The following is an 18,445-nucleotide window of genomic DNA, read 5'->3' on the forward strand; positions in this document are numbered from 1 at the left end:
TTCTTCACCTTAGAGATAATGTCATCTCAGGAAAGTCTAACAAGGTTTATTTTCTTCTTTTAAGCTAACTATATCAGATAAGAGGAATGTAAGAGTTGAATTTTGTGAAAATTATCCTAGTCCTTTTGAGCTGTTATAACAAAATACCACCAACTGGGTAACTTTTAAGCAACAAAAACTTATTTCTCACAATTCTGGAGGCTGGAAATCCAAGATGTGGTGCCAGCAGGGTTGGGCAAGGGCCCTCTTCCAGGTTGCGGATTGCTGAATTCTCTGTCTTCACACTGTGGAGGGGACTAGGGAGTGCTTTGGGCTCCCTTTTACAAGGGCACTAATCCTACTCATGACCTAATCACCTTGCAAAGGCCCCACCTCCTAATACCATCACATATGCATTTTAGAGGGACACAAAATTTCATGGTTTACTAAGTCACTCACTTTAATCTCTAGAATAAGAAGGATAGGTGTGTGTGTGTGTGTGTGTGTGTGTGAGAGAGAGAGAGAGAGAGAGAGAGAGAGACTATTACAATTATAAGATGACTGAGAAAAAGGAAACTGAAGCCCAGAGAAATAGAGCCCATGGTTTCCCCAATGACACCTAAAATCCAGGGTTCCAACCACAGGTCTGTTATTGCCACTTTGCCTCATTCCCAATACATGTGGTCAGATCAAACTAAGTTCTGCTGCAATAAGAAGCAACCCCAAAATCTCTGCAGCTCAAAACAGCAAAGGTTGATTTCTCTCTCACACTAGATGTCCACAGCTGTTCAGCAGGAGGGCTCTGCTCATCTTAACTAGTCAGAGCCTGAAGCTGACAGACTTCTACCATCGTAGGCTACAGTCTTCAAGGTCACTGCTGCAAGGAAATACAGCGTAGAGGGTCTCACACCACATCTCCTCACCTCCATCTGGAAGCAATGTGTGTCACTGCTCTTACATTTCATTAGGCAAAACAAGGCTAATAGAAGTTGGGGAACAGTCTACACCTCCCTCTTTGTGCACTACAAAGGTGGGGCTGGTGGATGGGAGACCAAGGCAAGAGTCACCTGCACAATCTGTCTCAAGATAAAATAAAATTGACCTGTGGTTGAGGCTTAGAAAATTAAGGAGTCCTTAGAGTGTCAGTTCTGGCTATCTTTAAATCTAAGAACAGTGAAATGAAGACTTAAGACCTCAAACACACAATCTTATGGCCATAAAGAAAACCTGTTTCTAGGGCATGCTATATTGCTAAGCTGGATGTTCTTTAAAGAATATGAGTCCTGGAAGGAACCACTGTATTTTTCAATTACACCAGCTTTCTAGTGAATATTATTGTGTCACCATTTTACAAATGATAAAAAGGAGACTCAGAGGATTAGAGTACAATCATAAGAAAGAGCTGGATTATCCTATGATAATAAGCACTCTTAAAATTTCCATGCCTTAACATACATGTGTGTGTTCTTGCTCACAGGGTATGTCTAAAACTGGTTATCAGGGAGCTCCGCTCTATGCAGTCCTGGGAACCAAGGATGACGGATGCTTTGCCACCTCACAGCTATAGCACTGAGAGCACCCATTTTTTTCTAGTCACAATGGCAGGAGAGGCTAATGATCAGAATGTTTCTGCCTGCACATGACACAAGTCATTTCCACTCAAGCCCTATCAGCATATGGCTGGCTCCCACTGCAGTGTCTGGGAAGGACGGCTCTCTGTGTATGCAGGGTGGAGTGAGGCTGTGACGCCCGCCAGACCAAGGCGCTGAACAGCAGAGCTGGTCTATGAGATCACATGAGTTTCCTTCCAGTGTCCTGGTCAGAGTCAGAGTTAAGGGCTTAAAGTGAAGATCGAGGTCTAATCTAATGACTCTGGATCAATCACTTTATCTACCAGATACTCAGTTTGCTCCTTTGTAGGTAAGAAAAATAAAACCTACCTCCAGGGTGTTTATGAGGATTTCATGAGATAATGAGGACTAGCACTCATTACATCATTGCTGTTGAGGTTGTAGTTTTAAAGCTGTACAATACCATTGTGCCCTTTACTTTGATATCAGGAGCAGATTGTGTTGAGCAGGTAATCAAAACACCTCACCCTTCACTCTAGACCTCAGACTTGGTGAAAATGACCCTCCAATAACCAACTTTGTTGGAGCTGGCAATTCGTCACTCAGACTGAGAAAAACCTTATCACAGACCCACTAATGAGTCTGGGGTCTTTTTATGAACTTATTATCTTATCCATTAATTCAATAAATATTTATCAATAGCCTTCTCTTCACTAGACACTATTCTGTGTGCCTGAAATACAGTGGTAGAGAGAACAATCAAAGTGCAGCCCTCGTGGCACTCAGACCTTAAAGAAGCAGACCTTGAAGAGCTACCTCACAGGGTTTTGAAAATAGTAAGAGTAGAAAATTCCCTGGCAAGTGAAGGGAAGTAGAAGCTCTAGGGCACAGACTGTCATCATATTCTTTGTCCACACACAGAGCACAACTTCGGGCACACTGGGTTGGAGTCTCCTCTATAGTGAAAAGTGGGTACAGTGAGTCGCTGTGGGGAGCTCCTTGCCCATGGCCCTCGGGAAGCCACCCTCCCTCCTTCCTCTGATTGTGTTTCTTCCACAAACCACATCAAGTGTCAAGAATTTACCCTCTTCTCTTAGTCCATCCCTCCATCCTTAGACCAGTTCACGTAATGTGATAAATCCAATATATGTTATAAAAGTAATAAATCATGACACCTTTCAGAGGCCTCAGTGAATTGTGGCCGTCTGTCCCCAGTTGGATTCATTGTTCTGGCTCTGAGGCCTGTTCCTTTGCCATCACATACCTCCCCCCACCGTCTGCTTTGTTACCCAGCATCATACAGTCTGAACAGCTAAAGCAGCAGCTTTGCAAACTGTCAGACTGCTGTCTGAGCTGGGAAGAGCCACTGCTCCCTGCTTTGTGGGACCCAGGAGACTGCTGGCTGAGCTGGGGAGACACTGCTCACTGTGTGGGACTCTGGAGTCATTCGTAAGCTGTGTCTAGGTCTTGTTTGTTCACCTTCTCTAGTGGTTCTATGGGTCATTTAATTTTCTGGAAGAAATCCCTTTCTGCTCCAACTACTGAGATTGGGTTCTGCTGTGTAACAGAATCCTACTCAATACAGTGGTTGGAATCAGGGGGGCTTGCAGAGCGCTTTTGCACCCTTAGGAATGAAAATCTAAGTTCTGTTATCTCAATGGTTTTCTAACCCTGGGTCCAAGTGGCACAGATAATTTTAAAGAAATCTGCTTGCACATCCTCACCTTCCATATATACTGCAGCCCAAGCACCTGTGTGAGTGCACAGTCAACCTTGACCCATTTCATGACAAAAAGCATTGGCCCTCAGCCTTCTCACTCACTCAGGTGACTTCCCTGAGCTCCAAGATCTTCAAATGCCAAACACAGGGAAAGCCTTTCTTGGTAACTAACCAAGGTATGATAAACTCTCTGGCCTTCCCATCATTCCCCATCTCTTTCTGTTAAGGTGTGGCTTGGCGTTAAGAACAATATTGTGGCCTATATTGTGATGTTCTGAATTCAGAAATGTGATGAAGTGGGTGGTGAGAGTGGTAACAAGTTTTGTTTAGTAACTTCACTTCTTATATCCGTCAGCTATTGTCAGGAATGCATCATCGTGAAGCGGGAGTCCTGTGAGAGACAAGGAAGGAGCTTGGGCAATAAATACTAGGTGATTTAAAACTAGGAAGAAATTGGAAGAATTTACTGAAATTTCTATAACAAAACCCTTCCCATCCCTACAAGCATAATTCTGTGATCAGGGTTTTACAGCAGTTACATCCATGAAGCACAAGAAATAAGGAAAGAATTGATTCAGAGAGTAGATCTTAAGCATTCTCAACGTGCGTGCACACACACACACACACACATACACGGAGATAACTGTCTGAGGTGTGGATGTGTTCATTGTCTTGATCTTGTTTGTGGTCACTGGCAATTATAATGTATATGTATATCAAATCATCACATTGTAGACATGAAATATGTACATTTTTCAATTATTCCTAAATAAAGTTTAAAAAAGAATTAATGAAGAATTATATTGAATTGTGGCAGTGGCATAGTCACCCCATTACATTAAAAAGAGAGAAAAGGGCATCACATAATAATGCATTTTTGTAAAATATATTTTTATTGAGTTCATAGAGGAGGAGGAGAGAGAGAGAGAGAGAGAGAAACATCAATAATGAGAGAGAACCATCAATTGGCTGCCTCCAGCATGCCCCATTCTGGGGATCGAGCCTACAACCCAGGCATATGCCCCGACCGGGAATCGAACAGTGACCTCCTAATTCATAGATCAACGTTCAACCACTAAGTCACATCAGCTGAGCTAAGTGATGAATTTTTAATAAAATTTATTATAACAGATTTATGTTGTTTTCATTAATTGCATATGGTAACAATAATTATACTGACCACTCAACTTAGAAAATGTTTATAAACCCCTAGTCTTTTAGAGAAGTTTTGGGGTCCAGCCCCAGAAGGTCCAGGGGTTCCCAAAGGTGTGGACGGAGTCGGCAAAGAAGGAAGGACACGGAGGCAGCCTTCAGTTGATCAGCATAGCCAGGTTCTAGCCAGGATCTCCAGCCAGGTTCTGTCTTTTATTGTCTTGTTACATCTGTATTTATACCAGTTGATTTTAATCCTGTCAATTTCTATTCCAAAGGTTAGGGCATTTCTTATCTACATTCCAGGGAGTAAAGATTATGTAGCTTAAGGGTGATTGTTTGTAGTTAAAGTGATTAACTACCTGCCTGGCATTTAGTTAAGGGGTTTTATTCCCTCCCTAACTTCAGGGAAAAATCCCTACCTGGGGAAACAACCTTACTCGGAGAGGTGACCTTGGTTAAAACACATAGTGCCAAGAAGGTGAGCAAACATATTAAGAACAGTATGCCATATACGCCAGGTCTCTTGAAACATATGCTGTGCAGATGTTCCTTCCCTACAGCGACTGTGTCAAGCAGTAAGGATGGACCGGCTTCCAGCAGAGAACATTTTAAAATTTCATTTGCCCTGGCCAGGTAGGTCAGTTGGTTAGAGTGTGTTCCCAATATCACAAGGGTGCAGGCTCTATTTCCAGTCAGGGCAGATACAAGAAGCAACCAATGAATGTAGAACTAAGGAGAACAACAAATTGACGTTTCTCTCTCTCTAAAATCAATAAATAAAACTTACAGTAAAATAAAATTTCACATACATTTTCAATTAAATTCATTGAGGTGACATTGGTTAACAAAATTATGTAGTTTTCAAGTGTACAATTCTGATACATCATCTGTATATTGCATTATGTGGCCACCACCCAAAGTCAAACTATATGTATTTGACCCCCTTTATCCTTTACTACCCCTCCAACCCCCATTCCCCCTGGTAACCAACATAATGTTGTCTATGTCTATGAGTTTTTGTTCGTTTCTTTTTCTTATTTATTCCATTGTTGCTTTCAACTTTATAACCCACATATGAGTGAAATAATATGGTTCTTGACTTTTTCTGTCTGACTTATTTTCCTTACCATGATATTCTCAAGATCCATCCATGTTGTCACAAACGGCAGTATTTCATTTTTTCTTATGGCTCAGTAGTATTGCATAGTATATATGGACCACATCTTCTTTATCTAATCATCCACTGAGGGACACTTCAGATGTCTTGGCCATTGTGAATAATGCTGTAATGAACATAGGGGTGCATATATCTTTGCAAATAAATGTTTTCAAATTTGGGCGGTAGATACCCAGAAGAGGGATTGCTGGGTCTTATTGTAACTGTATTCTTAATTTTTTGAGGAAGCTCCACACTGTTCTCCATAGTGGCTGCACCAGTTTACATTCTTCCAGCAGTGAATGAGGGTTTATTTTTCTCCACATCCCTTCCAACACTTATTCTTACTTGTCTTGTTGATAATAGCCAATCTAGCAGGTACCAGATGGTATCTCATCGTAGTTGTGATTTGCATTTCCCTAATAGCCAGTGTATCTGTTTTTGTATGTCTTGAGAGAAGTGTCTGTTCAGCTACTCTGCCTATTTTTAATTGGATTATTTGTTTGGTGTTGAGTTGTATAAGTTCTTCATAAATTTTGGATATTAGCCTCTTATTGGAGCTATTGTTTGCAAATATTTTCTCCCATTTAGTTGGATGCCTCTTTGTTTTGTTGGCAGTTTCTTTTGTTGTGCAGAGGCTTTTTATTTTGATACTAGTGGCCCAATGCATTAAATTTGTTCACATTAAAAGGGAATTAATTAGAGGAAATATTTTAATATTTCTATGATAGAAGTGTCAGAGATGAAAGAAAATTAGTAAAATGTATATGAAAATCTTCCTCCGGCCAGAGTCTGGGGCAAGCCATGGGACCCAGAGTCAATGCCCACCCGTGTGCACCTTGAAATCATGTGAGACCCAGACCCGGCCGGCCCCACCCCCATCAAGACCTGCCAGGTGGGGGGTGCAGCCTCAGGTCCCCCGACTCAGGGCCAAGCAGGGGGCGCAGCCTCAGGGCCCCTGTCAAGCCCCACTGGGAGGGTGCCACAGCCTCAGGGCCCCGTCTATCCCTGCTGGACGAGGGCACAGCCTCACATCCCCTGGCCCAGTGTCAGGCGGGGAGCACAACCTCAGGACCCCAGCACACCCCCAGGTCCTCCGGCCCAGCACCGGAGTGGGGGGCGCGGCCTCAGGTCCCCCAGCCTGGGGCAGATGGCATGGCCTAAGGTCCCCCATCAAGCCCCGCCGGGTGGGAGACGTGGCCTGAGGTCCCCCGTCAAGCACCACCAAGCAGGGAGCACTGCCTGAGGTCCCCCACCCAGCCCGGCACCCCGCAGCCTCAGATCCTTGCTGATTGCTTGTTACGACTCATTACGGGAGCCCCACCTCTGCTGTGGGCACAGCCATCTTCTGACAGCATGACAGAGTGAGGGTCAATTTGCATATTACCTCTTTATTATATAGGATAGTCACATTCATTTATTTTTGCTTTTACTTCCCTTGGTTTGGAGTCAAATTCATAATCACATGCAGATTTTGTTATCAGAAAACAGTGATCATTAAGTTTTTCAAGCATCAAAATATATTTTAAATACAACATGGATGAACTTGGAAACATGCTAACTGAAGGAAGCCAGTCACAAAAGACCACATGTTGTATGATTCCATTTATGTACAATGTTCAGAATAAGCAATTATATAGAGACAGAAAGTAGGTTAGCAGTTGCCTAGAGCTGCGGGGTTGGGGAGTTCGAGAAATTAGGGGTGACAGTTTAGAAATTCAAGACTTCTTTTGAAATAAAAATCTGTAAATTACAGGCATGCATGCACATCTCTGATATACTAAAAGCCATTAAATTATACAATTGAATTGTACAGCATGTAAATTATCTATCTATATAAAGAAGTAATATGAAAATGAGGTTGGGACTCCATAATGGTCATTACCAGCTCAGGAGGAGGGTCTAGGCACAGCCCGAGCCTGAGAGATCAACAGAGGGGCGCCTGCTCCTAGCCTCCAAGGCACAGCTGGGGGCAGGTCCCGGCGGACACACACACACACACACACACACACACACACACACGGGGTGCCTGCTCTGAGCCTCCGCAGCCAGACTGCGGCTTAGGTCTGCTCCCCATGCACATCAGTAGGACATCCTCTGAGGACTCCTGGACTGTGAGAGGGGGCAGGCTGGGCTGAGGGACCCCCAACCCCCAGTGCACAAATTTTGTGCACTGGGCTTCTATTATCTTAATAAAGCCATTAAAAATATCAAAAATATATATTACACCATGATATAGTTCCAAGGAGAAAGTGGAATAAAATATTCTTCAGAAGGCAGGAGAGGTTGGGGTGGCGGGGGGTAAGAGATCAATCAAAGGACTTGTATTTATGCATATAAGCATAACCAATGGTCACAGACTCTAGGGGTGTGAGGGCATGTGCTGAGGGGTGGGGGTGGTTGGGGAGAGGTCAATGGGGGGAAAAGGAGACATGTAATACTGTAATTGATAAAGAATAAAAATAAAATATTGTTCAAGTAGTAAAGGAAAAAAGAAAAATTTCAGATGTCAAAGAAGAGGTTTTTCAAATATTTTAAAGATTAATGTCTGCTGAATTACTGAAGAGGCAATAGCGTCTTTAGTCCTGCATGGTGGCTTTGGGCAGTGCTCTTAAAGGACTAATCTGGAATCGGTTTTTCCAGTCTTCCCAAAGAGTCTATAAGCCATGCAATGTCCTTTAATAAATCCCTTTTCTGCTTGAACTAACTGGATTGAATTCTGATGTCTCCCAGTGAATCTGGGCTATACACCATGTAAACCTCTTTGTTACTACTTTTCCTATGTATCCTTTTTTAATTTTTTTTTTTCACTAAACCAAGTCACTACACGTGGATCTAAAATATGATATTCATTCTCCTTGGCTAAACCACAGGCTTTTCTTTTTTAAATGCAACTTGAGATTTGCCCTCCATGAAGCCATTTTAGATGAGTTCTAACACACATCCCCTTTCCTCTGAAACTGTAGCTCAGACACTTAGGGGACTTAGAGAACATGAATCAGTTTTAGAGCCAGAGTCAGAGTGCTTCCCCTGGGAACAATTCTTCGCATAAAGTAAAAAGCATTTTGACCCTAGGAGGGCAGATGAGGACTTAAAAAACAAAACAAAAAACTAGAGTTTAAAGTTGGGATGGTGGAAGATGTGAAAACTCATGCCTTAAGCCTTTCAAGCTATTTCTCTTCCCCTTTCCGTATCTCTCCCTTTCCCACTCTTGGCAATCAGTAGCAAAACTAGATGGTAGTTATTCATGCCAATGACAATATTCTCTCATTTAAAAAAAATCCAAATCAGGCAGCAAAGCCTCCCCACCTTTCAGGAGGCCCTGGAACTCAGAGCCACCTCAGTGGGCCTGAGTCTTTTCCAGATCTCAGATGCTGAAGTGCCCAGTGGCGGCTCCCTGGCTTGCACACAGCGCCTCCTAGAAACAGGTCCTGGCACTGCTTCCTGTTTTCCATTCTCAACTGTAAACTTTTCAAGTGGCTGGCCCAGAGGATGGCAGGTGAGAATGCAAAAACAAACATACCTAAAGTTTTAAATAGAAAGTTTCAAAAGAAAACAAAATGAAGAGAGGTCATTCCCACAAATATGTGAGAAACCTTTAGAAAATGTGTAAGTTGTGTTTCTCTTTCACTGTGATTCCCAAAGTCACTACTTTTTTTTTTTTAACATTTGACTGCCTCACTCAGAAGTGGTGTCATGACCATGTCATTGAACTTTGGCAGAAGCACTAAGCAATTTAAAAGTGCTGATAATTGGCAATTAACAATGTCATCCACATTTTTATCTTCTTACCCAACAAAAGGAAAATGCAAAGTGAACTGGTTAGTTAATCCTATGTGTTTTTGTGTCATTTCCATAACTCAATTTTCTTTGAATAACAAAACCAACACTTCTCTAAGAACTCAAGAGGCAGCTGTGGGAGCATCCCTGAATCAGCATTAGGATTTGGAGCTAAGACTTGTATGTATAGATTCCTTAGCTGGAAGGTAGGCTTCCTTACTAAGGACATCTACCTCTTCCTACTTTAATTATTCTTTCTTTTAATGAGTGGATTATGCTACATAGGTTTTTGTTCATAGATGTATATAGAGGCCCAGTGAACAAAATTCATGCACAGAAGTGGGGGTGGGTTCCCTCAGCCCAGCCTGCACCTACTCCAATTGGGGACCCCGTGGTGGATGTCTGACCACCAGAATTGGGCCTAAACCGGCAGTCGGACACCCGTCTCACAATCTGGGATCACTGGCTCCTAACCACACACCTGCCTGCCTGCCTGATTGCCCCTAACCTCCCTGCCTGCCTGCCTGATTGCCCCTAACTGCCTCTGCCTGCCTGATTGCCCCTAACTGCCCTCCCCTGCCGGCCTGATCTCACCCCCAACTGCCCTCCTCTGCTGGCCAATTTGGTTCTGATTGGTCAGTTTCTATGCCAGTCAGCGTCAAAAGCTTCACCTCCTAAGTAGCCATTGGCTCCTCACAGTTGACCCAGGTTTTGTTCTGATTGGTCAGTTTCTATACTAGTCAGCATCTCTGGGCCTATCAATGGGGCCTGATCAGAAAGGCAGGCTGATCATCCGCCCTGGTGGAGGCCTGGAGAGAAATGGAAGCAAGGCTGTTGGCCAGGCTGGGAGAGAAAGAGAGACAAGTTCTGATCAATGGCTGCCACAGAGGCTACAGATCAGACCCTGCCTCTCTCTCTGCAGGCCTGTCTCTGGGCCTGATCCTCAGCCCCCTAGACAGTCAGTGCTGGGTCAGGGCTCCTGCAGCCCCCAGTCAGTGCTGGGTCACCACGGCAACCCAGCACTGATTTCGGGTCTGGTCAGTCTTTGGTCTTTAGGACCCTCGCTCTTTATTATATAGATACTTGTCTCACTGACAATCAACTAGATATTTTAAAAATTGAAACATAGTCTGAGATAAAGTATAAAAGCTGCATTTTGGATATTCTAAGCACTTGTAGTTGCCACTGTCATGTTATAAACATTGAGGTATAGACAGGTTCCAGCACACCTTTGATTGAGAATTTCAAAAAAATATCCCCAACTACAGGAAAACACTGATGAGCTTTACAAATTTGGGACATTACAGGAAGTGACCTTGAGGCATATGCTCTTAAAAGTCATTGTGAAAACAAATGGTGGGTGCCTAGAAAACCAATACCTTCTCACTCCTTCTGCAACTTCATCTTTAAAAAAAAAAAAAATTCCTGGAAACCCTTGTATGCATAATTTTATGCAAATGCCACATGGGAGCAGGTAGAAATGTTCCCACATGTGTTTACTTAAAGGCAAAGTCCAGGTACATTTTTTGTATCCTCTTTTTTTAAAAAAAAAAACACCATAGTCTTCTAAATAAAAAATTTGGTAACAAACACAGGCATGTGTTACTAAAGGTGTCTTAACTACTTCCAAAAATTTGTGAGCACATACATATTTGAAATCCCTTCTTTTCTTCATTTTCAGAGACAAACTTTTAATTTCCTGCTCTGAAACATGTGGAATGTCATTTTAAACACAAGACTATTTGCTGGACTTTCAGGCTTGCTGTGACTGTTCAGGGCCAAAAAGCGTTCAGGACTTGAGCTTCTCACACACGGCACAGGCAACTAGAGCAGCACCATGCACAGTCACCACTTGCGTTTCAGCTGGATGATAAATGAGAGGACAGTGGCCAGGTCTTCCATGTTCTCTGTAGCTGTCCCCAGGGCCTGTGGTATCTTTACTATACACACAGGACCCCAGGAATTAATGATACAACTAGTATTTGCAGGGCATGTTCTCTGCTGGGTATGCATGATCACGTGGAATCTCACACCATCCCTGGGAGGTAAAGATTATTAATACCTCTGTTTGTTGCCTGATCATAATGAACTATTTTGTAACTTCCAATTTTTACTTCTTAATCAGCTTTCTCTTTTTTCATTCATTTCCTCAACCCTCTCCCATCTGGCAACTATCCAAATGTTCTCTGTATCTGTGAGTTTGTTTCTGTTCTGTTTGTTTGTAAAAGTGAAATTATATGGTATTTGTCTTTCTCTGCTGACTTATTTCACTTAGCATAATAAAGGTAAGATTTCTCTCTTTTTTATGGCTGAATAATATTCCATTGTATATATGTACCACCTCTTCTTTATCCAATCGTCCATTAATGGACACTTAGGTGTCTCCCAATTGTGGCTATGGTAAATAATGCTGCAATGAACATAGGGATGCATATGCATTTCCAAATTAATGTCTTTGGAAAAATACCCAGAAGTAGAATTGCTGGATCCTAAGGTAATTCCATTTTTATTTTTTTGAGGAACCTCCATTATGTTTTTCACAGTGGTTACACCAATATATAATCACACAAATAGTGCATGAGGGTTCTCTTTCTTCATATCCTCCGCAACACTGTTGCTTGTTGATTTATTGATGATGGCCATTCTGACAGGTGTGAGAATGTGGTTTTAATTTGTATTTCTCTGATGATTAGTGATATTAGCATCTTTTCATATGTCTATTTGCCATCAGAATGTCCTCTTTGTAGAAATGTCTATTCAGGTACTCTTCCCTTTTTTTAATTAGGTTTTTGGTGGGGGTTTTATGTTGAGTTGTATGAATTCTTTATAAATTTTGGAAATAAACCCTTATTACGTGTATCATTGGTGAATATCTTCTCCCATTCGGTAAGCTACCTTTTATTTTGTTGATGGTTTCCTTTGCTGTGCAAAAATTGTTTGATTTAATCCCATTTGTTTATTTTTTCTTTTGTTTCCCTTGCTTCAGGAAATATATCAGAAAACATATATTACTAAAAGAAATATCAAAAATATTACTGCTTATTGTTTTCTTCTAGGATTTTTATGGTTTCTAGTCTCACATTTAAGTCTTTAATCCATTTTGAATTTATTCTTATACTAGAGGCCCGGTACACAAAAATTTGTGCACTTGGGGGGGAGGAGTGGTCCCGCAGCCTGGCCTGTGCCCTCTCGCAGTCTGGGTCCCCTCGGGAGATAATGACCTGCTGGCTTAGGCCTGCTCCTGGGTGGCAGAGGGCAGGCCCAATCCCTAGGTGCAGCCCCTGGTCGTGGTTAAAAGCAGGGCGGATTGGGGAGTTGGGGCGTCGCCCCCTGTCATGCACAAAGCAGGGCAGATCAGGAGGTTGCGATGCCACCCTCAGTAACGCTCAGGGTAGGGCTGATTGGGGTGCTGGGGTACAGCCCCCTGTCACACTCAAGGCAGGGTCGATGGGGAGGTTGTGGCGCCACCCCCTGTCACGCTCAGAGCAGGGCCCATCAGGGGGGTTGGGGCTCCTTACCCTGTCACGCACAGAGCAGGGCCAATCAGGGGGTTGGGGCGCTGCCCCCTGTCACACACAGGGCCGCAGGACGATCAGGGGGTTTGGGCGCTGCCCCCTGTCACGCTGATCCTGGTGCTGGGAGGCATATTACCCATTTACTATATAGGATAGAAGCCTGGTGCATGGGTTGGGGCCGGCTGGTTTGCCCTGAAGGGTGTCCTGGATCAGGGTGGGGGTCCCCAATGGGGTGCCTGGCCAGCCTGGGTGAGGGGATGATGGCTGTTTGCAGATGGTCAAACACCCTTCAGGGTGGGCGTCCCCACTGGGGTGCCTAGCCAGGCTGGGTGAGGGGCTGAGGGCTGTTTTCAGGCTGGCGAGTGACTGAAGCTCCCAACCGCTCCTTTTTTTCTTTTTCTTTTTTATTCTGGGCCAGCTTTAGCTTTGAGGCTTGGCTCCAGCTCTTAGGCCTCCAGCTGAAAGTAGGTTTCTGGCCTTTGTTTACCTTCTGTATTTGAAACAATGTTGAGATCCTGCTGGCTGAAGCCCGACCGACGGAAGCAGGTTTCTGGGGTTTTGATTAGCTTCTATATTTGTAACATAGTTGCTTAGAGTTGCAGCTCAGAGGCTGGCAGCGGCAGGGGGGGAACATTGGAGTCCTTCGTCACTGAAGCAAGCAAGCCTCATGTTCGCTTCAAGCTGCCTGGCTGCTGGCCGCCATCTTGGCTGGCAGTTAATTTGCATATTGCCCTGATTAGCCAATGGGAAGGGTAGCAATCGTATGCTAATTACCATGTTTCTCTTTTATTAGATAGGATATGTTGTAAGCAGGTGATCTAGTTTCTTTTCTTTTCTTTTTTTTTTTCATGTATCTATCTAGTTTTTCCACTTATTGAAGAGACTATCTTTATCCCATTGCATATTCTTGTCTCCTTTGTCATAGGTTAATTGTCATGTAGGTGTGAGTTTATTTCTGGGCTCTCTATTCTGTCCCATTGATCTATGTGTCTGTTTTTATACCAGTACAAGCTGTTTTGGTTGCTAAAGCCTTGTAATATAGTTTGACTAGAGGCCCGGTGCACAAAAATTTGTGCACTGGCGGGGGAGGGAGGGTGTCCCTCAGCCTCACTTGTGCCCTCTCACAGTATGAGACCCCTCAGGAGATAACCACCTGCTGGCTTAGGCCAGCTCCCTGGGTGTCAGATGACAAGCCTGATCCCTGGGTGCCTGCCCCGCCTCCCTGGGTCTCACACATGGCAGGGTTGATCTGGGGTTTGGGGCGCTGCCCCCAGTTGGGTCGCACATGGGACACCCACCACCCCTGGTCTCAGATAGCAGGACCAGATGGCGGCAGGGCAGGTGGGATGTTGCTGTCCTGCCCCATCACCCGGGTCGCAAATAGCAGGCCCAGATGGTGGCGGGGCAGGTGGGATGGCACTGTCCCGCCCTGCCTGCAGTATGCAAATTAGCAGCCATCTTTGTTGGCTGTTAATTTGCATATCACACTGATTAGCCAATGGGAGGCATAGCAAAGGTATGGTCAATGACCATGTTTGTCTATTATTAGATAGGATATTAGGTAACATGATACCTCATTTTCAAGATTGCTTTGAGTATTCAGTGTCTTTTGCAATTCCATATAAGTTTTAGGATTATTTGTTCTAGTTCTGTGAAAAATGCCATTAGTATTTTATTAGGAATTGCATTGAGTTTATAGGTTGCTTTGAGAAGTATAAACATTTTATTTAATGCTGTTAATTCTTCCTATTCTTGAATGTGTTATATGTGCCCACTTATTTGCATCTTCAGTTTCTTTCTTTTTTTTTTTTTAAATATATTTTATTGACTTTTTACAGAGAGGAAGGGAGAGAGATAGAGAGCTAGAAACATCGATGAGAGAGAAACACCGATCAGCTGCCTCCTGCACATCTCCCACTGGGGATGTGCCCGCAACCCAGGCACATGCCCTTGATCGGAATCGAACCTGGGACCCTCCAGTCCGCAGGCCGACGTTCTATCCACTGAGCCAAACTGGTTTCGGCCAGTTTCTTTCTTCAATGTCTTATAATTTTCCAAGTATAGGTTTTTTACCTCCTTAGTTAAATTTATTCCTGGGAGTTTTTTTGAAGCCATTGTTAATAGGATTATTTTCTTTATTTCTCTTTCTGATAATTTGTTCTTGGTGTATAAATATGCACCTAATTTCTGGATATTAATTTTATATACTGCTATTTTAGTAAATTCATTTATCAGTTATAATAGTTTTTTGGTGAAATCTTTATGCTTCTCTCTATATGGTGTCATGTCATCTGCAAATAATGACATCTTACTTCTTCCTTTTCAATTTGGGTGCCTTTTATTTATTCTTCTTGTCTGATTGCTGTGGCTAGAACGTCCAGTATTAAGTTGACAAAAAGTAGTGAAAGTGAACATCTTTGTTTTGTTCCTGATCTTAAGGAAAAGGCTTTTAGCTTCTTATGATTGAGTATGATATTAGCTGTGGCTTTTTCATATAAGGCCTTTATTATGTTGAGGAATGTTCCCACTCTTCCCACTTTGTGAGAATTTTTTACCATAAATGGATGCTAGATTTTGTCAAATGTTTTTTACTGCATCCATTGATTTGATCATATGATTTTTTATTCTTCATTTTGTTTATGTGGTGTAGCATGTTGATTTGTGGATATTGAACCAACCTTGCATCCCAGGAATAAATCCCACTTGATCATAGTACATGTATTTTTAATGTATTGCAGAATTTGGTTTGCTAATATTTTGTTGAAGATTTTTGCATATATGTTCATCAGGGATATTGGCCTACAGTTTTGTTTTGTTTTTCTGTAATGTCTTTGTCTGGTTTTGAAATCAGGGTAACTGGCCTTTTAAAATGAGCTTGAGTGCTTTCCCTCCTCTTGAATTTTTTGGAATAGTTTGATAAAGATAGGTGTTAATTCTTTTTTGAATGTTTGTTAAAATTCACCTGTGAAACTATCCAGTCCAGGACTTTTTTTTGTTGGTAAGGTTTTATTACTAATTTGATTTTATTAGTAGTAATTGGTTTGTTCAGATTTTCTGGGTGGTTTTTGTTGTTGCTCAGCCTTGGAAGAAATTAACCATTTCTTCCAGATTGTCCAATTTGTTGGCATATAATCATTCATTGTACTTTCTTATAATCTTTTGTATATCTGGTGGTGTCAGTTGTCACTTTTATTTATGTTTTTATTTATTTGAGTCATCTCTCTTTTTTATTGATAAGTCTGGTTAAAGTTTATCAATTTTGTTTATCTTTTCAAAGAACCAGCACTTGTTTCATTGTTCTTTGTATTGTTTTTCTAGGCTCTATTTTGTTTCTTTTCTTTCTTCTACTCTCTTTGGGCTTTGTTCTTTTATTAGTTCCTTTACATATAAGGTTACATTTTTATTTGAGATTTTTTTGTTTCTTGAAGTAGGTCTGTATTGTTATGAATTTCCCTCTTAAAACTACTTTGGCTATGTCCCATAGATTTTTGGATCATTATATTTCTATTTCATTTGTCTCAAGGTATCTTTTGATTTCTTCATTGATCTCATTGTTAACCCATATGTTGTTTAATAGCATGTTATTTAGCCTCTATGAGTTTGTATATTTTTCAGTTTTCTTCTCATAATTGATTTTTTGTTTCATACCATTGTGATTGGAGAAGATGCTTCATACAGGTTCAATCTTTTTAAACTTATTGAGATTTGTTTTTCAGTCTAACTTGTGGTTTATCCTGAAAAATGTTCCATGTGTGCTTGAAAAGAATTCATTTTCTGTTGCTTTGGGGTGAAATAATCTAAAAATATCAATTAAAACCATCTGATATAATGTATCATTTAAAGCTTCTGTTTCCTTGTTGATTTTCTGTCTGGATGATTTAGCCATTGATGTCAGTGAGGTGTTGTAATCCCGTTCTATGACTGTATTACTGTTGATCTCTCCCTTTATGTCTGTCAATTTTTTGCTTTGTATATTTAGGTACTCTTATATTGGGTGCATAAGTGTTTACAAGGGTTCTATTTTCTTGTTTAATTGGTCATAATGCAATATCTTTCTTTGTCTCTTATTATAGCTTTTGTTTTAAAGTCTATTTTGTCTGAGATTGGATTACCACCTTAGCTTTCTTCTGTCTGCTTTAAATTCCATTTTAAGTAAAGTATATTTCCTACGTTAAAATGCAGAAATATTGCACTTGACTGCTACAATAATTATGCAAGTATTCTTTTATCTAATTTGTTTCATCGTTTCGTATTTAAAAAATAATAATATTACAGATCCAGATACAGCCTCACCCCTATACTTCCTTAATTCTTTCCTTCTCAGAGGAAATATCCATCTTATAGTGTATTTTGTACTTATTTCATAGCTATGGATTCCTAATCAAGATACACTATTGCATATACTGTGTTTTTAAGGTTTACCTAAGTAATATCTGGCAATATGATCTTTTTGCTACTTGCTTTTTTTTTTAAACTGATTTTTAGATTCTTAAGATTTATCCATGCTGTAATATGTACCTTTTAAAATTAATTCTAATTTTTGCACTGTATTTTAATTTGTGTATAAACAAATTAAAATCTATTTAGCCATTTTCCTACCAAGGGACAGTTGGATTGATTCCATTCTTTAGTTACTACAACTAGTGCTCCAATGGACAACTGGTAACATTTATCCTTATGTTCAGATGTTAGTATTCCTCCTGAGCGGAGCAGTGATAGGTGTAAGGTGGGTTTTTTGTCTCTATATCTCAAATCCTAACACAGTGCCTGAAATATTAATTGCTCAATCAGTGTTTATTGAAGGAAGAAATAAAAATATAAACTTTTTATTTGTTCCAGAATTAAATACTGATGGACACAAAACTAAAATATCACTAGGGCCCAATTATTAAATTTATGAAGTTATCCTGTGACATTTGTAAATGGAAATGGGATGCTATTTCTTGGCTTAAACTACAGAAATTCCTGTTCAAATGAATTACAGGGGAAACAAAGACATAATGCCAAAGAAAAGCAACTTCTTCCCAAGTTGACTTTAGCTATCTATCCATGTCAGTTCTGAGGAAAGACTTCAGTTATTACCATGGGTGAAACTGAAGGCAAGTCAATGATAGGACTCCGATTTATGGTACCAGAGTTGCAAAAGGATCTAAAACCTCACACCTCAATGAGGCCATATTAACTTTCATGGGAATGAACAAAAGCTGAGTCAGAGCATAAACAGATACTGAATCAGAGGATAAACAGATACACTTTACCTCTAAGAGGCTTGTTGGAGCACATTATGCCGTATGTTAGAAGCCAACATCAACATCATTGAATGTATGTAATAACTTAATCAATAAAAAATAAAAATATATATCATTGAACTGCTTAAATAATTTGATAATTGAGGTGTCAGAAGGGAAAAAACTATTATTCAGTTCTTGATACAGCTTTGTAAACTAAATTTTAAAACTTTATAATATTGTCATTTTCCAACTTTCCCAGTCATGAACCTCCCATGGGCAAAGACAGTGTCAGGAATTCATTCATCCCAAACCATGGAACTACCTAGTTCTCCCTTAAC

This window comes from Myotis daubentonii, chromosome 3 (genome assembly GCF_963259705.1).
Source record: "Myotis daubentonii chromosome 3, mMyoDau2.1, whole genome shotgun sequence".
Lineage (NCBI taxonomy): Eukaryota > Metazoa > Chordata > Mammalia > Chiroptera > Vespertilionidae > Myotis > Myotis daubentonii.